We start from the raw sequence: 21,469 nt of genomic DNA on the forward strand, positions 1-21,469 counted from the left end.
CCTTGATTTTACCTTGTTTCTATGAAGCCTGAAAACACTCACCATCTGACTCATTGAGTAAAAGAAGTGCATCTTTAGAAGATGGTATCATTCAGCTGCAACTAACAGTCCTATGTTCTAATTATTCATTACACTCAGTCGTGATACAGCGTGGTGAATGTGGCTTGAGGCATGTGATTTGAAAGAGCTTCAGTAGGGTCTGACCTCGGTGTAGAGAGGAAACTCGCCACCTGTGTCGTATTGCTTCTCCTGGTGGTTGTAAGTGAGATCCATTAGGCAGCAAGTATCTGTATGTGCTCATTTTTCTCTCTAGCATAAACTGACAGAATATGTCCATTTCTCATCACCCTGTGATTTCATAATCAACAATGAAGAAGTGGTACGGAGACATAGAAATTCCAAAAACACACTAAGGATTCTGTTTCAGGATCTGCTATTGTTTCCATAGTCTGGAACAACTAGGTGTCAGCAAAAAACAGTGTTCACCTAGCTGGAACAGACATGATCTTTTGGTTGGGATTGCAGTTTGAGATTCAGATAATACAGAGCCCATGGTAATGTTCCTGGGGTCACATGTGAAGACTGTATGGAGAAAATTTTCATATGGAACATATCAAGAATTTTATTTCCATTAAATTTTACTAGCTATTTTATATTGGAGGGAAAAGACAGTGCTATGCTTAAATAACCTTAAACACATTTTAAGTAAGTGTGCTTAAATTTTTTTCAAGAAACCATAATGTGCTAATGTCTGATATAAGTCCATCATGGGGTAAATTGCTTGTAGTACTTCCTGAAGTATCAGGAGATGCACAAATTTGCTTTGTTGGTGGTGTGTTTCTATGCTTTGTCTTAATCAAATGACTTGTACTTATAAGAATAGAGATTTAGAAGAACTAGTCCAGCAGCACTTCCTGCTGTGTGAAAGTACAAGTCGATTCAAGGCTGAGTACCACACCTCCCAGATGGATAGTTACAAATGCTCATTTGATCTCTCCAATCTAGTTTCCATGCACTCAGTGTCTGAGTGTATGTGGTGTTATGTCATTCTTTCTCATCCCAACATCCTTTTCTTTTGGAAGATTTGTTTATTTACTTTTACTCATTTCTATGTGTGAACTTTCTGGAGTATATGTGAGAAGTCAGACAAGACCACTGCATTGAAGAACTGGAATTGACATGTTTGTTTGGTTTGACATGAAGTTTGGTGTTTAGAATCCTGTCTCCTATTTGATGCGATCTGAAACAGAATGATAAAGGGAGATAGAATAATGGCAGTACATTAGAGTATGACATTCTTCTGTAGAACAAGAGAAAAATCATAATATATTCAGAGTTGACATGTGGGAGCTTAAAATGCAACTTGTATTCTTTGCAAGAACAAAAAGTGTGCTTTCGGTGTTGAATGATGTCTCTAGCCTCCTATATATTTTTATAAGTGTATCATTTTTTTCAATTGACAAATCATTCCTCATAAGCCTGGCTGTCCTGGAACTCATTATGTAGACCAGACTGGCTTCAAACTAGAGAACCACCTGCCTCTGCCTCCTCAGTGCTGGGGTTAAAGCCTGCACTACCTTGCCCAGCACACTATTCTTAGTTTACTTGTCTTGTGCAAGCTTAATTTGTTTCATCTGACCAACTAGCTCTCCATAAATTTCAGGGTTCCAAACAGGGGTTTCTGCAAACTCAGACCTAGAGGTCCTGTGTAAGCCATAGGTTTCCTGGATTCTCATACCCTGCATGGAGGTGGGAGTTATTTTGACATGTTGTTCATCCATAGCACAAAGTGTCACCTCACATACACAGCTCTAACTTTTGAAATCTATTTAATATACTACTCAGAGGAGGACTAAAATGGATTTTGGTAGGTTTCTATTCTTTTTTTTTTTTTTTAAAAAAAAAAAAAAACAGTCTTCAGTTCAGAGAACATTGCTGAATTTTCTAAATAGACTGGCTTCACCTGCTCTGACAACCTCTGGGAGTCCTGTCCCTCCACCCATGTGGAAAAAAAAATATGAGTTCTACCAATTTACATCAGATCCTAAACAAAAACAGCCATTTCCTGTGCATATCAGTTCTCTTCCGGATGGGCATCATGTCACTGTAAAACAGCCATTTCCTGAGCACATCAACTCTCTTAAAGGATGGGCATCATGTCACTGTAATGAGATCTGTCAGCTCTTTGCAAAAGAAGTGGAAAGTGGCCTCACTCGTGTGAAAATCTAATAGCTACTGGTTGTCACTGTCTTTTAGCAGCACAGCTTCAGATGGGCAAAGCTGCTCCCTGTGTTATAGAGGTACACTCGGCCAGGGCCCTGTCACAGAAGGTGTTGTTCACTTTTGCAAATTTCATGCTGTCCAGGCAGGTTGTCCTTTTCAAGATTGACTTCTAGGAATGAGGTTGCCAATTTTTTGATGTTTCAGTCAGTTATAAATAATGTCCCATTCACACTGGAAAAAAAAAACAGTAAGTGAAAACAACTACATCATTGGTAACGATTTATATTATGATTTTTCTCTTGTTCTACAGAAGAATGTCATACTCCAATGTACTGCCATTATTCTATCTCCCTTTATCATTCTGTTTCAGATCGCATCAAATAGGAGACAGGATTCTCAAAACCAAACTTCAAAATAGTGCCTTAGGGACCACACATTCTCTCAGACTTTATATGGCAGCAAGTATTTTACTTCATTCTCTCTGCAGAGGTGGCAGATTTGTAACTGTTAAGAGCTGGGACTGTTCAGGATGGCAGTACCTGCTCACACAGATGTGCAATATTTAAATCCTGCTGCACCTTAAATGAAATCAAGTTTTAGAGTAAACTAAGTTCCAGAATGAGAGGATCTTTTCAAAGGAAGGAGGAAGCATGAAGAAAATCGGGCACATTCAGAGCAAATGACCTGAATTGTCTGTGGAGGAGGTGTGCTGTGATATAACCATCTCTTTTCAAACGCTTTAAAAACAAAATGTGTTCAAAGCAAGTTCAAATGCAGAGGAAATTTAGACAGATTTTGAAAATGCAGTCGCTTTGATCTTATATCCACTCAGTACAAATGTTAAAAGAACATCTAAATTTACTCTCCCCCCCAAAGGAGCCACCTTTTCCCCATTCCTGAAGAAGGGGTAAGAAGGGTGGGGCCGGGAGGGGAGGAGGAAGGGGCTTACGGGGAGATACAAAGTAAAAAAAGTGTAATTAATAAAATAAAATAAAATAAATAAAACATACCGGGGGGGGGGGACTATAACATCTGTCTTTCTGAGTTTGTGTTACTTCATGTACCACAATTTCATTATCTTCTTCATTCTTTGTAGGACATTTAGGTGATTTTCATTTCTTAGCTATTATAAATAGAACAGCAATGAATAGGGATGAGGGGGTATCTGTAGAGTGTGATGATGTGCCCACTTGGCATAAACCATGGAGTGGTATATCTGGGTCATATAGTGGATGTATTTTATCTTTTTGAGAGTTTTCCAAATCTGTTTCCATAGGAGATGGACCAGTTTCCAATCCCACCAAAAGTGAATGAGTTTCCTTTCCTCGCTGCTCCTGCAGTATGTGTTATCAATTGTTCTTTTCCATTATGACTGGAGTAAGATGAAAACTAAGTTGGTTTGATGTGCATTTCCCTAAATGCTGGGTATAATTAATATTTTTTATATATTTCTTAAACATTATGTTTTTCTTCCTTTAAAAATTCTGTATTCAATTTGCAGGCTCATTTTTGAACAGGTCATATATTTGCTTGAGTCTTTTGAGTTCATTGCATATTTTGGTTATCAAACCTCTTCCAGATGAATGGCTGGCAAATATATGTTTCTATTCTTTATTCTTTAGGCTTACTTTTCAACTCTATTTTTGTTTTGTTTTTGTTTGTTTGTTTGTTTGTTTGACTGATTTTTTTTTCCTTGCTGTCAATAAGCAATTTAGTTTTATGAGGTCCACTTGTCAATTGTTGGGCTTAATTCCTGGACAAATGGAATCCTATTGAGAAGGTCCTTTCATCTCTTACACCTAGATGATGTAAGGTTCTATGTTTTTTTCTAACTGCTAGAATCTATCAATTTGAGTGTTTCAGGTTTAGGTCTTTTTAGAACATGATTTAGAGTTACTTTATGTATAAGGTGTCTAATTTCTTCTGCATGTGGGCATCCAGTTTTCCAAGCACTATTTGTCAAAGATGCTTTCTTCAGGGATATGATAGGGGAAATGGGAGCAATACGGGTATCTTTAGGAAAGGGATAAATGTAAATATAGAAGAAGGTGGGAGGAGAATAAAGGTACAAGTGATCTGATGGGGAAAATGGTAAAACAGGAGGATCCTTAGGGAGAAGGAGGGGATTAATACAGAAGAGCTTAGAAAGAAGGTAAATGAAACATGCAGAAACAAGTGATATAATAGAGGGATAAGAGAAAGAGGCTAGTTGAGGAAGAGAGACGCTGGTAAAAACAGGGGGAATAGTGGCCCTGCTAGGCCACAGAGGAGGACATTGCAGCCAGTCCTAAAGATAACTGATAAACCAGGGTCAGATGAAAGGGGAGGACGTCCTCTCCTAGCAGTGGACTTGGAAAGGGGCAGGGAGGATATAAGGAAGGGAGGGTGGGTTTGGGAGGGAATGAAGGAGTGGGATACAGCTAGGATGCAAAGTTAATAATCTGTAACTAATATTAAAAAAATTAAAAAGGGGGAATAACAATATGGAGGGTTGAAAAATCCACAAGAAATTATATTATTAACTATTTACCTACAAAAGGCCTTACAAAGCACATAATTCAGTGTCTAATTTTTCTTATCCGGGCTGATGGCACTTACACCAAGTCCAAAAGAAATCCTAACAAGAACACTAATAAAAGACACGAAAAGCCTTCTTTTGAGTTGTTGGCAAAGGCTGTCTTATAGCTCTCCAAACATACAGTCCACCGCTGTTGCTCTTGGTTGTCCCCAGGAGGAGCCCCTATTTCTGAAGACAGCATGCACTTCTGAAACAAGGCCCAGAGGCTCATGAGCTGAAATTGACCTGAATGCCTCCTCCGTGAGGACTAGTTTTCATGGCACCAGTTTCATCTCCAGACCTTTACCTACAGGGAGCTGTTTTTACTCTATTCCTTAAGGCCCAATGGAATACATAGATACTGTGTCAGAACAAGTTCCCTCCTTCTTGCGAACTCTTTCAGAACCCTGCCCTAGTAGCCCATTCCCATTCATTCACCTCAGTTACTAATACTTAGAAATGAGTTGTATCTGAAGATACCAGTGGCTACACCTGACAGGGACTCAGAAATACTCCCTAGTAGGCAACCTGTATCTACAAAATTGTCTTAAAATCCAAATAAGTCAAGAGAAAAACAAGAAAAACCCATCCAACAAAGACAAGCTCAGATACCAACACCAAGAATTCAAGTAATCTCAAACCCAGGTGCCAAGATGCCCATGTAAAACCACAGTACCAGCTTGGACAATATATCTCCACTGGAACCTAGAAACCCTACTACAGTAGGACCTAAGTAATGAAATAAAGCAGAAGATTCAGACAAGAACTTCGAATTCACTCTTACGAATATGAAAGAAGATATCAATAAATGCCTTAATGAAATCTATGAAAACAGATACAAACAGTAAAATAACATTAACAAAACCTTTCAGGACATGACAATGGAAAGAAAATTATTTTCAAATAAGGAAAACTGTAAATTAAAACTTAGAAACTTTCACAGGAGGGCCAGAGGCATGACATACCAACAGATGAAGAGATGAAGAGAGAATCCGAGGCACTGAAGACAAGATAGAAGAAACAGATACCTTCAGCAAAGAAAATGTTAAGTATAAAAATATCTCCAGACACAAAATATACAGAAAATCTGGGACAGTACGAAAAAAAAAAGTGCAAATAATAGGAATAATTAAAGGAGAAGAAACCCAGGTCAAAGGCACAGAAAAATATTTTCAGCAAAATTATAGAAGAAAAATTTCCTAATCTAAAGAAAGCACTTCACGGTGAAATACACAGAACACCTAATAGACTGGACCAGAAAACAATTTGCCCACAGCACATAATAATCAAAACACTAAATGTACAGGACAAAGAAAGACTATTAAATCTGCAAGAGAAAAAAGACAAGTAATACATAAGTGCAGACCCATTGTAATAGCATCAGACTTCTCAAAGGAGACTCAAAAGCCAGAAGGGACTGTATTGATGTTCTAAATATCCTAAGAGGTCAGAGATGGCATCCCAGCAAAACTTTCAATCACAACTGATAAAGACATTCCACAATAAAAACACAGTCAAGCAGTATCTGTCAACAAAGGAATACTTAAACTGAAAGAGGTTAAGCAATGCTAAGAAAATATACAAAATAAATAATCCCAGGGCATCAAATTAAAAAAAAAAAAAAAAAAAACAGAGGAAAAAAAAACGAAACGCTTACACCACAACAAATAATGGAAGTCAACAAACACAACTCATTGATAACTCTCAAAACCAATGGCCTTTATTCAAAACAGGATATTTCTTCTCCTTCACCTAAGAAACATACCCTAACGTCAAGAATAGACATTACCTCAGGGTAAAAGGATGTAAAAAGACATTCCAGATGGATCTAAGAAGTAAGCCAATGCAGAGATTTTAATATCTGACAAAATATGGTATCAAACAAAAGCAAAGCTGAAGATATAAGCAAGGGCACTGCATAGTCACATCTATGCACCAAACACAAGGGCACCCAAGTTCAAAAGAGAAACAATAGGACTGCTGAAATCACATAATTGAGCACAGTAATATTGGGAGATTTCAATAACCATTTTTTGCCAAACAGGCAGGTAATAAACACAAAACTAAGCAGAGAAATATTGGAATTAAATAATGTTATAAACCAATTGGAACTAACAGACAGTTACAGAATATTTAATTTAAGCACAAAATAATATATCTTGTTTATAACCACCTCTTGATACACTTCGCAAAACTGACTATATACTCCAACACAAAACAAGTATCAGTAAGTACAAAAAATTAAAGAAACACTCTGCCTCCCCGCTGTCTTAAACTTGGATATCAACAACAGAAACAGCAGAAAGCTTACAAACGAATGGGAAATGAAGAACTCACTACTGAATGTAAAATGAGTCAAGACAAAAAGTAAGAATGAAATTAAAAATTTTTAAAAATTGAATGAAAATGAAAACTCAACACATCCAATTTTATGGGGCAAAGTGAAGGTAGTTTTAAGAGATAACATAACATGCCTACATAAAGAAAGTGGAAGCATCTTAAAAACTCTAGAGGAGTAGAGGGAAAAGGAAGAGGAAAAGGAGGAGGAGGAGGAGGAGGAGGAGGAGGAGGAGGAGGAGGAGGAGGAGGAGAAGAAGAAGAAGAAGAAGAAGAAGAAGAAGAAGAAGAAGAAGAAGAAGAAGAAGAAATAATAGCCCAAAGCACTACATGACAAGAAATCAAGAAATATTCAAACTCAGGGCTTAAATCATTAAAATACAAACAAACAAACAACAACAACAACAAAATAAACAAATTCTTAATTCTTCGAGAAAATTAGTAAGATTGACAAACCCTTAGCCAAATTAAACAAAAGACAGAGAGAAGTTTCAAATTAGCAAAATTAGAGACAAAAAGGAGACATAAGAAGAGACACAAAGAAAATCTAGAGAATCTTAAGACCTAGTATAAAATCTTTATTCCACCAAAATAAAAAATATATATAAAAGAAATGGATAATTTCCTTGATACTTACCACCTACAAAAGCTAACCTAGATCAGATAATCATTCTAAACAAAACTGCAATGCTTGGTGAGAAAGAAGCAGTCATTAAAAATCTCCCCTTCCCTTACCAGAAAAGCCCAGGCTCAGGCGGCTTTAGTAAAGAATTCTACCAGATTTTCAAAAAGTTAATGCTAATATACCCTATATTATTTCACACAATAAAAGGAACATTACCCAATTTGTTTTACAAGGTCACATTAAGATTCAACAAAGAGAAAGAATTATAGACTAATTTCTATTAAATATAAATGCAGAAATTCTCAAGGAAATATTTAGTGAAGATCATTAAAGATGATCAAGTAGGTCTCATTCCTGAGATGCAGGGATGATTTAATACTCAAAATAGGTAAATGTATTCCACCATATAAACACATCTAAAGACCAAGAGCACACAAACATCTCAGTAGATGCAGAAAAGGCCTTTGGCAAAATCCAGCACCCGTTCATGATAAAAGTTCTGTAGAGTTTAGGTATACAAGGGAAATAACTAAACATAGTAAAGGCAGTTTACATACATCCCATAATCAACATCAACTAACAAATGGAGAGGAACTAAAGCTGTCCACCATCTCTATACATACTCAATACAGGACATCAAGTCGTAGCTAGAGCAATACAGCAACTGAAGGAGATCTAGAGAATAAAAATATGAAAGGAAAAAGTCAGTGTCTTTATTACAGATATTAAGATTCTATACATAAGTGACCCTAAAAGTTTACTAAGAAACTCCTACAGCTGATAAGCATTTTCAGCAAAGTAGCTGGATACAAAATTAATACACAAAAATCAGTATCCTGTAAATGATAAATCTACAAATGACAAACTGATTGAGAAAGAAATCAGGGAAGCAACACCTTTCACAACAGCCTCAAATTATATAAAATATCTTGGGGTAACTCTAACCAAACAAGTGGAATCTTGAAGACAATGAAGAAAGAAATTGAAGAACATATGAAAAGATGGAAAGGGTCACTCAGTAGGCTGCAGCTTACCTAAAAATGGTCTTTTTGATTGGATTAATACTGTGACGTCTTTAGGGGCTTGGCATTTATTTCTAGCCACATCAAACTGAGAATGGAATAGTGAGCATGTAAGATATAGAGATGCAGCTGTGGTACTGTCTCTATAGCAAAATTAAAATTACAGAATGCAGTAGGAGCCTATCTATGTGCCCGGAAAAGTGCTCTCTCCTGTGCTGATGTTGAGATCTTCCAGTAAATATGTTAGAAGAATGATTCATTCACCAAGCCTGGATTTCAACCCGGGTATTTTGCCTCTATAACCAGCCCCTGATGTCTGCTTCCCTGTGGACATGAGAAGACCGACTGCCTCAGGGCCCAAGAGCCTCTTCTGCATAGGACTGCTATCTCAAAACAGTCAGTTCTGTGGTGGTTACCCTTCTAGAGAGAAAATAATTCACCCTTTGTCATAACAAGAAAAGCAATTTTCTCCTAGTAACTTCTCATTTTAATAAGAGCCCTCACACTCTTTGGGCTTCATAAGAAGTTCTGAACCAACCCACTAGTTTCAGCCAGCACCCCATCTCCTCCCAGATGCTCTCTTGCTCTTGAAGGCTTTGCTCCACTTACAGATATTAAAGCCCTGTCTTCTGTCTCCATTTTCTCCTCTTCCTGGATTCTGGGTCTACCGGATTATGGAATTCCTCTGACATGATGCCAGTGGTTAAGTGGACTTATCTGTGGCTTTCAGTAAATAATCACGTACCTATAATCTGCTCCACCAAGTTGACTTCAGTCCTTTTTTTCATGGTTAGTGATGTTATATATGTTTTTCTCAATTCCAAGAACTTCCCATCTCTTTTTATTACTTAATACTCATTTCCCCCCTATTTTTCAGTTAAGCCCTCTCCATGAATCCCTGGTTGACCTTCACCCCACAATACTCCTGCTCACCACCACACTTCACTCCGTAAATAGTTTCACAGACTGAATTAACAAGTACTCTTTTGCAGATGTAGCACCTGATCAATGTCACATAATAATGTGCTTCTGGAGGAACCAGCCCACCAACAGCCCACAGCTTCCTTTGAGATGTGAAGAGCATCTTTGAAAATCAGGAAACTGACGCTCAGAGGTAATGTTTGCCTGGGTAGTATAACCAGATAGTGACTCCCACCAGAAGCAGTGCCCCTCCAGATATCAGAGAGAATTTATCAGGAGTGCCATGGCTTATCACGAGAAGCCAACTGGCAGCATCCAGTTGAGGAATCTAAGGCCTGGAGAGTTGAAGGGAGCTGTGTACAGGGAAAGCTGGAATTAGAACTTAGGTCTACATTTTCTGACCTGACCTAATTTAACAAACGATACAGCTCCAGCTATAAGGGAAAAGTAGGAGAGTCTCATGCCTCTAGAGTGTTTGTATGCCACCCTGGGTGCCACAGCTGTTTGTACATATGAGACAAACTGAGTGCCCACTTGTCTCGAAAATTAGATAATAAGTCATAGCTCACGGGGCCTCAGGTTGTAACAGGTGGACTCTTGTGCAAAACTTGACCACTGTGCAGTAAGTTCTTAAATAGAAGCAGAATCAGAAGTTGTAGTTTAAACACAGAAATAAGAAGTAAATGGGGTTGTGCAGTGAGCCCACAGTGAGCAGAACCCGGTGTTGTTGGACACCTGAACCTAGTTACAGCTCTCGTCTACACCACCCTGATTTGGCTTAACGGCTTTTGAGGATGAACGACAATGCAAAGGCCGGTTTTCTCGCTGACCTGATTTACAATGCTTCCCTGAAAAGTAGCATGAACTTGTGTACCAGGTTCTGCACTAAGTCTGAAAGATTATGAGCTTTGAAGACCAAGAGCAGCACTCTGAAAGCCGGGGCAGGAGACTCAAGAGTTTAAGGTCATCTTTGGTTACATTAGAAATTTTGAAGCAAGTCTGAGTTCCTGTCTTGATTTCCTTGGAATGATTAAGTGTAACTTGGAAGCATAAGCCAAGTAAAACCCTTTCTCTTAAAAACAAAACACTAAGGAAAACATTCCACGTCCATGCTCATAGACTGATAAGAGTAACAGCAAAAATGGTCATCCTACCAAAAGCAATATACAGATTCAATACAATCCCCATCAAAATTCCAACACAGTTCTCTACAGAAATGTGAAAGGACAATTTTTAGCATCATATGAAAACACAAAAATCCCATGATAGTTAAAATACTCCTGGATAATAAAAGAACTGCTTTAAGTATAGCCATCCTTGATCTCAGATTACAGTACAGAGCTATAGTAATAAAAACAGCATTGTATTTGCATAAAAACAGACAGGTTGATCAATGGAATTGAGTTTAAGATGTAGATATAAGTCTATAAACCAATGAACATCTTACTTTTGATACAGAAGCCAGAAATATACACTGGGAAAAAATAGCTTATTCAGAAAGTGATACTGGTCAAACTAAAGGCCTACACATAGATGAATACAAACTGATCCATACTTATTGCCCTGTACAAAACTCAAGCTCAAATGGATCAGCATCCTCAACATAAGGCCAGACACACTGAATCTAGAAATGAAAGTGGGGAATATCTTTAAACTCACTGAAAATGACATTATGAAAAGAATACACACAGCATAAAGAACTATAACAAATGAGACCGCAGGGAACTGAAAGGCTTCTGCACAGCAATGGACACCATCCTGTGAATAAAGCAGCAGCCTACACAATGGGATTTTTTACCAACTTCACATCAAATAGAGGGTTAATATTTAAGATTTATAAATAATTTAAACACTGGACATATAACCAAATTAAAACCTCAAATACCCAACTAAAAATAGATTACAGATATAAACAGAGAATTCTCAAAAGAAGAAACAAATGTCTGAGAAGTCTCATTGTTTTATGTGCCTGTTTGTATCCTAATGAGAAAGTGAAGCAAAACAAAACAAAACAAAAAATGTTGTGAGTTTGGGAAGGTGAGGAAGTTGGGAAGGTCTGGGAGGAATTGGCATAAAGGAAACCGTAATCAGAATATACTGTATTAAAGTTTTACTTTCAATTTAAAAATCCAAGCGCTATTATTGAAATATGCAAAATAACAAAATTTAAAAACGCGCTCTCATCATAAACAAAATAGAACTACAGAGGTGACCATAGTCCATCTGTGGGAATACTATATACTTACAGTCCAAGAAGGAGAGGTTTTCTGGGAGAAATAGCAAAAAGGTCTGTGGTTCGAACTGTGTACAACAGGGGGTGGGGGAGTGTCACAGCATCAGGAAAAAGGTCAATCAGGTAAAGGAATCTGGTAAAGACAAAAAAAAAATAGAGCAAATGGCACAGCCCCACAAAGATAACTGAGAGAGAAGGGATAAAGACCTGAAGATGACTACACTGAGGAAGAGGGGACTGTGATTTCCTCTCTGAGAACCAGTAATTCAGGAAGGAACTCCACAACTTGAAGATCTGTTAGTGCTTTAAAGTGCTTAAAAAAGCACACAGAGTGTGCTTGTGAATTTCAGAGGTGAGTTGAGAGCAGCATTTACCTTAGACATTGCTGCAATCTGTTTTCTATTCCTTCAGGTAGTGCCATATCACAATTTCAGGTGGATGATGAAACCCAAATATTGACTTATCTTCAATAATTGAATGTTTGAAATGCTGCTTTTAGTATTTGTATTTTCCTCTTATTAAATCTGTAGATCATACATAAGGGATATTGCCTCCAACTGTTAACATCACTAATGGTTTCCTTAAAGAACCAGTTATTTCCAGACTATATTTTAATGTCTATACTCAAGCTAAGTGGCTACTTCCTGGACTTGTCTTTACTGTGTCGTTCATATTTCCTAAACCTTCTATTCTTCTGAGTGTGAAGTAGTTAAATGCATTCAGGGAAAGTACTGCTCTGCCTAGAGTCAGTTATTATATATTCTGGTTACAGATATCTCAGTTATTTTCTACAAAATAGTCTGATTTTACAAAATGTAAAACACATGCCAGTTATAGTGACTTTTCTAAAATCCTGAATTTCTACTGTGTCCACCTGCTTGTGGAATGTAGTCATGTCCTCGAGATAGCCAATTTGTAGAACGTGGGCATCTACTTGTTCCATTCATCACTTTGTTCCTCGTCACCGTCTTCTAAGACTGTCAGAAAGGATGTGTATCAGCATGCTTTGTGTGATTCATGGCTATTTCATAGGTTGTAGAAAATGCCTTCCTACTTATTCTGCATCATGGATGAAATGGAAACAATGTTTGAGTTCCAGCATATCAACTCTCTGGAAAGTGGAGCTTGTAGATGCAGAGTAAAGTTATCTAAATTAGTTGCCTAGTCTAGAGATGTAAAAAATCTAGTCCTGTAGGAAACTAACTTTAGATATCGTAGACAGGCAAATATGTTTAAATTCATCATAAAGAGCCTCTTTAAATTTCCTGTTGACAATTCAGGGTAGCTGTGTGCCATGTAGGAAACAGATTTTTTTGTTTTAAGCAACTGACATTCCTGCTCATATTTATGACTGCTTTGTCATCATGGCAGTGGCAGCCAGATATTACTAGATGTTTCAGAACCTCTCTCCACCATTTTAATAAAGAGGTAAGTGAGAATGGAGAATGAGGTGACAAAGCATTAGTGTCCAGACAACAGTAAAATGTACCTTTCAGTTAAAAGAGGAAGGGATGTTTTGAAAGAGAGAGAGAAAAAGCCATGAATAAGATTTAATGTCTGATAATCCTTTAGAATCTACTCCTGAGGGGGTGAGATGTGAGGTTTTTTTTATGCACAACACTGTAATTTCCTCATAAATGACTTATTTTGGCTCAAACTTGACTAATTTTGGGAAAATTCAGCTTATATTGAAATATAGGAACATTGGTAGTGCAAATTGTTCTTGGGAGTTTAGCTTATTTTTATCTCGCTAAATGCTGCATTACATATGTAAATGAAATTTAAGTTGAGGAAATTAGAATGGAAGTTTTAAAAAGAGACGTAAAGCTTTTAATCCAACATATTATTTTGGAAATTGAAGAGTGCTTCCCCTGTGTGCTTTACTGTTTGCTCAAATTGTGCATGCCTTACATAAATACCAGGCACAGACTCACAAAGACACAACACACTCCAGAAATGAGTTTCTTACAGAAGTATTTTTATAAAAACTCTCTTATATTCTTTGGCATATAACAAAATGTTTTGTACGATAACAGTAATCTATCATCTAGTTTGTATCTCTACTGTCTTTTAGTGCTAGTGTCTAGCTCTTGGTAACTATGTGCAGCCTTTGAAATTTCATATGCCTTTTCTTTACCCAGTAAGCATCAGAAGAATTGCTTTCAGTCTACAAGTTTAATATATGTCTTCTTTTAAAGTGGTATATCCAGTTACAGTGACTATTCAGGGTTTGCTCTTCTTTCATCTGAAACAGAGGTTTTGCCTACTTGTTAAATATATGAATCACTGAACTGAGTAACTAATAAAAAAAATTTCATTGATACACCTCGTCCTGTATTCCTGTGAAATTAGCATGATGCCTTAGAAGTTCCTTTTACCTTTCAATAAGGGAGTTATGTCTATAGTTAGAAAATTCAGCACCATTAGAACCTTGAGAAAGCCTGTGGCACTGGGTAGGTCTGGAAAGGACTATTCATTACTGTGAACTTATAGAGTGAATATGGATGCTTCCTATTTATTTTTGAGAAGCACTCTTCCTCTTCTTCCTTGATCCTACCCACATAAAAATGTTTTGGTACTTGTTACATGTATGTTTGTTCAACACATGTGTGCAGATGGCAGTGGAGTTTATCTTATCTTCTGGAAATGGAATTATGGGTGATGTGGGCTAACACGTGGCTTCTGGAAATAGACACCTGTCCTGTGGAAGAACAGTCAGTTCTCTTAATCACTTAGCCATGTCTTTGGCTCCCTCCCTCCCTCCCTTCTACTCACATTTTGACCACTGTTTTCGCTTGGCTCATCACAAAACCGTTCTAAAGAATCTGTCTTAATCATGTTCCATGTCCTCAAAAATCACTGAAATAAGTTGTGGATCACCTGACTCTGAATAAAATGATAGGTGAGTTTTCTCATGATTAATTATTCCAAAATCTGGTAAGCATTTCTTACAGAATTTTTTTTTTCAGTAGAAAAGTGAACTAAATTTTGCTTATAATTATATAAAAAGCCTTTGCAGAATCCCACTGAGAATTCTTGAATTTCATGGAGTGCTGATTTCTAAACTGTATTTCACAAAACTGATGTGACAGTGCTAGGCGTTCAGTTGAAGCTGGTTCTGACCCCAAGAGAATCTGTCCTCTGTGAATGGAAAAAAACAGTAATTTCTTTCATAAGGATCATAACCCAAGTGAGATGATCATGATATCCTAATTTTTAATCTATATACTGTGAGTAATTATAACAAGAGTTGGTGTGATTTAATATAGAACTTTGATGAAGAGTGTCATTATGTAACACTGACTAACACAATGTCAGTGAGCTTATTTTGTTACATTATTGTATTTTTCCCTAGCAGTTTTCTAAGCACTTTCTCTGTGCTTCAACACTTTACTTCTCAGAGAGAAATGTTCCAGAGAACATCTCAAGGCAATCTAACAGTCTTGTGGCTCTTGCTGACTTCATGTTGCTGCTTGTAGGTCTTTGGACTGGACTGCTGGTATCTAGACAACTGAGTCTGGTAATCCCCTAAAGACCCATTGACCCTAATCAGCAGGAAATAGATAAAAGAAGTCTGCAGCCCTTTTTCCTATTAATCTTTTATCTAAGTTCAGGGGGTTAGAAGGGAGATAAAGTTGTTTAAGAATCCCGAATAAAGTAGGTTTGGTGAAAAATCTAAGCCTACAGATGGCACCCAGCCTTGGCTTAAGCACTCTGGATAACTGTGCTTCTAATATAGTGGAGAAATGATGATGTTTTGATGGTTTGGCAATGTTGTTTATGGAGGTTGTCAAAGTAGTGGCTATTGCTGCTGGATAGTCTCCTGTTTTGATCCCAGAGGGTGTTTTCTGATTTTGCTTTATAGTCTTCACATATTTCATCTTGAAAAAAGATTGAAGGAAAAGTTGAAATCTCAAAAGGATCACTCAGTTCTCTGGTGTTAGAAAGGATTGCAGAGTTGGCTATGCACGTTGAGAGTTTGTAAATAGAGGTGAGGTGCTTAGAAAGCAAAAGGGGCTGATGACAGGAGAGCAACCATTAGGCTTGGTGTCCAACACAGGGAATCTTCTGCATGATGAAAGAGGGAAGCAAACTAGGCTAGAAGGCAGGCTGCCACGCTACCCTGTTCCACCCACTTTTGATACCAGATGCCTAGAACACTTCCTGAGGCAAGGGACCTGGAAAAGCAGGAGGCTATACAAGGTAATCAGGTTCCTGTCTAGCCAAGTGGACCACCAGAGGAGTTGCCTAGGCCTATACAGGCACCATCAACTTCCCAGACTTTGTACAGCATGTGCCTGCTAATGATGGTGATAAAGCTTATGATGAGGTGACATGGCATCCAATAGACATGGTACATTTAAAACATTATAAAGAGTCTAATTTAAGGTATGGGATGCATTCTCCATTTATCAAACAAGTGTTAAATAATTGAGCTATGCACTGTGGCAAGGGAAAACATTGGTTTAGGGATTGTAAATCCAAAAGAGGTATACAAAGTTGCCTCTTCTCATCGGGAAATGAATGAAGGGAACTGTCAACTCCGGGCCCCACAACAAACAATGCAAGCTGTCTTCCTTCAGTCAACCAGGAGGTACCAAGCTGGCAGGGAAATCAAAACTAAGTGTTGATGATTTAATGCATGCTACTGAGGGTAGTGGAGCTTTGGATCTGGCCACAGATATGCCTCTTAAACTGTCTCCAAATGTTGAATGTTACAAGATAACCACTCATGTTTATAGTACTTTACATTCAGAGAGAGTAGGAATAATCTTGAGAAGAAGTGGATTAATTTCTCAAAGATTTACTGTGCACCCAGGTATCATAGATGGAGATTGCAAGGAAGAAATTAAAATCATGGTATATGTGAAAAAGTAGATGCAAATTAATGCAGGGGATAGAATTGCTCAGCTATTATTGTTTCCTTACATCAAGGGCAAGGCCACTCCAGTAGAAAGAACAGGGTCTTTCGGGAGTTCCAGAAAATATGTGTTTTGACAAACAGTGGTTAACAATCAGAGACCCAAAGTAATGCTACACATGAATGGTGTTGAAATAGAAGGTTTGGTGGATACAGAAGCCTCATAGAGTAAGCCTTGAATCCACTCAATAGGTCTTAATCTTAAGCTCCTCATCATGTTTTGTGATACTTGACAGGTTCATTTCATTACTCATTTTTCTGGTTTCATTCTTTATTATTTCTTTTCTCAGAATTTTAGTTCTGGAACCATTGCCCTACTTTTGGTGTCAAGATTCTGCAGTTTCTTTGTCCTTTCCCAAGCTGTTTTCTTTTCCTGAAGCACCCTTCCTCAGTCCCTTTGTTTCTTATTCCAAGCTAACTGATAACTACCATTCATCTTTCAGATTCTGTGTCTCACCTCTTTCAGGAAGGGAGGCACTGTTCCTCATTTTGGTTTGAGGACCATGAGAGAATGAAAGCCCACAATCTGGGGTCAAACTAAAAGACAGGATTCTAACATCATTCTTTTCTGTTTATTTTTGCAATTTTATTTTAATTATGTTTCTTCCTTTCATTTTCTCTCTCCAAATCCTCTCATATACTCCTACCTGAGTTCCATAAAAATCAAGGCCTATTTTTCTTCAGTTATCATTGTATGTTCATATGTATCTCTATTAACACATATATCCTAATATAATCTGTTACTTGAATGTATGTTTCTTAAGCGGTACTTTGACACTGAACAATTGTGTAAACCCCCCATAAGACTCCTTGGCATATGCCCATAGGACTTGATAATATACTCCACAGGTTCTTGATCAGCAATGTTTATTACTGCTCTGTTCAAGTCATAACAGACAAGAAATGGGAACAATTAAAATGTCCTTCAACAAATGAATGGACAATAAAAACATAGTACATAAAAACAATGGAATACTATTCATTTGTAAAAAAAATGGAATGATGAAGCTTGTAGGTAAATGAAAGAACATAAAAAATATTAAGTTGAGTGAAGTAACCTAGACCTAGAAAGACAAACATTGCATCTTCTTGCTCTCAGCTATTGTCCTAACTTCAAAAATTCAGATGTGAGTTTTCAATATGAAATAACCAAAGAACCACAGAAGAACAGAGGGCCCATGACTTAGTGGGAGAGGAATAGCAGGATGTAGGTAATATGAACTATGCAATGGAAAAACCAAATATTTTGTAAATATGAGGCAATGTTATTTCACAATGAGAATAAAAAACAGAAAAACTCAAAATTAGGATAAATTTTAGGGTAAAAATTAATGAGCTTATATTGTAAGATGTGCATTATTTAGTTTACGTGAAAGCATTTTTTTTTTCAAATTATATTTCTCCAATTGTAGAAAAGTCTGAGTTATGTTTAAGCTAACACAGACCAGTGAGCTATCCTGAAAGATAGCTCCACCGCATCTCAGTATCTGCTTCACAAGTTTATTTCTTGCAGGATCACATTCCTGATGTTGCATGTACATCAAATTCATTGCCAGATAAGTCTGCATGGAGAAAACATCAAAAGAGTTACCCCTTGCACTAGAACACATACTCAGAGATGCTGCCAGCACACTGGAAGGGAATTCACAGCCCAAGGTTTCTAAATTGAACTAGAAATGGGGTTAGGATCTATGACCAGAATTAGAAATAACTGAAAAATGAATCAGAAGTGGAGCACAGTCAAGCTTAGTATGTCCCTACAAACTGATAAGTGAGAGTGGACTATACATTTTGGAGTGCTAACTTTTACATAAGCACATCAAATACAAGAGTGCAGAACATTCCTCAGTTGCAATAGGAAACTGTGCTCATTATTGAAGTTAAAACACAAAGTCTGGCTCTGTCTAGAAGCAAGAGAATTTAGGAGTGTGGATAAGAATTAAATGAAGAATTAAATGAAGTCAAACACTGAGGCTTAGACCTTTTACTTCGACATTCAGGAAGTAAAAAGAGTTGGGAAATTTGTGAGTTCCAGACTGGCCTTGGTTACATAATGACTTGGGTTACATAATGAGAGCTCGTCAACAAGGAAACAGAAAAACCAAACAAAGCAGAAGAACGAACAAAGACACAAACAAAAATAAATGAACAGAATTCTAGCCAGTGGCCATGAAACTAAAGAAGTTCTGTTTGGCCATTTGAGCAGATAAACATGTTTTATTTCAGATGCCATGATGGTTATTTTGGGATGAAAATTGTTAGAGACTGTGAATCTAAGGTTTCATCTTACTTAGAGGAAAACTCTTCATGAAGAAGAAATGTAGTCATATTATATGAAACAGTCTATAAATAAATGTATTGAGTGCTTATAAAATCAACTCACTTAGGTGGGAATATTTATCTTGGAGGGCAACTTAACTGGAGGATTTCTAAATACTGCTACTATTAGTAAGAATAAACATACCAAAGGTTTATAAATATGTACATATTTTAAAGATATTAAAATGATCCTATCATTTTAAATTAAATCAAAATCTGTTATTGGTCTGTGGGATGTACCTGGGTCACATGCTAATGCAGGCTTTGTTCCAGGGGAGAGCTATGCAGTGTTGGACATGAATTACAGTCTAACACATTCACTGTGATGGAGAATATATGACTCAGAAAGATCTTTAACTTGCTGTTAGAAAGTTTGGCAAAACAGTGGACCATATTTTACAATCAGCTGCTACGGTTTCACTGTGATATAATCTGAAATTTCAATATAAATGTGGCAAATGATCAAGAGAGTAACACCCAGCGAGAGACTGCTATTGACAGTGAGTACAAGGCAACATATGAAATCTGGGGCACACACATCACATGACTGCTTCATCTGCAAGACTCACTTCATGTCAGGGAACAGGGCCAAGTGAAAACAGCCCATTCCAAACCCAGAAAGCCACACAAACACCAGCAACCCAGAGCAATATTATCTCATTAAGCAAAGCTGGTTCCCCAAATCAATCATCCTTGACAAAATATAATGATGTATTTTTTCCCTAAAATTATAAAACTGATGACATTAAAAAAGCTGTTAGGGTACAATCAGCTCATGTGATGACATGCTTCTTCAGCAAGAGCTATTTCTAGGAAAAACAGTAATGAACACTAATTAATACTAATTACTCATCTTGCTCTTATTTTTTTTAGTTTATTTGCCACAGCAATGTGTTCTGTTGAAGTTAAACAATTGCTCAAATACTGGAGAATGTTTTTAAGTTAAACCCTAACATGTGTTATATTCTTAGCATAGTGTTTGCGGTTCTGGGTAGGAAAAGAAGAACAAATGCCCTGTGCTCAAAGGTGGGGATGTCCGCATACTTCAGGGAAGATTTTAAGTTTCTTCGAGATTTCGAATTTATCACAAGATTTAAAGTCAACAGTGCTTTCTGTTTTTTGATAGGTTTCCCAAGTAGGTCACTGAAGGTACTTAAATGAGCAAATGAACTTTAGCCTTGCAGTTTAGAATACAATCTCCTTTGTTTAGAAACTGTCCTATATTGCTTTTTTTTTTTTTCACCATGATAAAACACTTGCCAAAAGCACTTTGGAGAAAAAGATTTATTTGACTCACAATTTATAGTATAACATCAAGGGAAGCCAAGGCAGGGACCTGGAGGCAGGAACTGAGGTAGAGACAACACAATACCGCTTACCAGTTTGCTTCTCATGGCTTGTTCAGCCTGGTTTCTGATACAACCCAGGGCCACCTACACAAAAGGCACCTGTACAAAAGTTGGGCTGGGTCCTCTAACATTAATCATCAATCAAGAAACCCCCCCCAACACACACACACACACACACGCCCAGGGGTATATCTGAAGGAGGCAATTCCTCAACCAAGGCTCCCTATTCTCAGATGTGTCAAGTTGGCAGCCATGATGAATCACTACAGAAACCTCCAATGGCTTCATTGCCATAAAGAAAAGCACAAGATTTTCGATCCAGAGAGTAGAGCCATTGCAAATATATCCCTCTCCTCTTTCCCCAGCCTCAGCTTTGCTATTTCCTATTTGTGCACTTCTCCTGCTCACTCCAGTGGTAAGAGATCCAGCCACAGTCTGGTTTTGCAGTACGAAAGCAAAATGTTCTTTCCTGGCAGTTAATCTTCCATTCTACTCTATTTGACCTGTTCAACGTGATATAGGATTTGTTTTACTTTACTACACACAGAACATAATGCTGTCAATGATAACTTACTGAGTCATAAAATGATTTGCCTGCTTCGGCCTGCCTAGTACCCACCACATCATGTCATATTAGAATGATGTGAATGAAGAATGAAGGCTACTTTCTAGCCTTTCAAGAGGACATAGGATACAAGTTGTATTTTCTTCCTTTCAGACTTACACATATAATGTATGCGTTTAACATATCATTGAATACACTAGCTGTTATGTTTGTTTTTTCCTTGGTTGTTTTTAGTACTTACGAACGTTCTTCTGGAACCAGACATTTTGAAGACCCTCTTAATGTTGTAAGTGAAATTCTCTTAATATTTTATATTGTCTTCCAGCCTACATGTAATAAAAGACTGTTAAATCAGGACTGATCATTTGACAAATATAAGAGGAACTTCACACTGGGC

The 21,469-nt window shown here is 37.4% G+C and overlaps 1 pseudogene; it reads right to left on the bottom strand.

Annotated features, from left to right (window-relative positions):
• LOC110542940 (ubiquitin-conjugating enzyme E2 N-like) overlaps positions 1-21,469 on the bottom strand; it is a 61,460-nt pseudogene that overhangs the window by 29,291 nt on the left and 10,700 nt on the right.

Source organism: Meriones unguiculatus, chromosome 12 (genome assembly GCF_030254825.1).
Source record: "Meriones unguiculatus strain TT.TT164.6M chromosome 12, Bangor_MerUng_6.1, whole genome shotgun sequence".
In the NCBI taxonomy this organism is placed as follows: Eukaryota; Metazoa; Chordata; class Mammalia; order Rodentia; family Muridae; genus Meriones; species Meriones unguiculatus.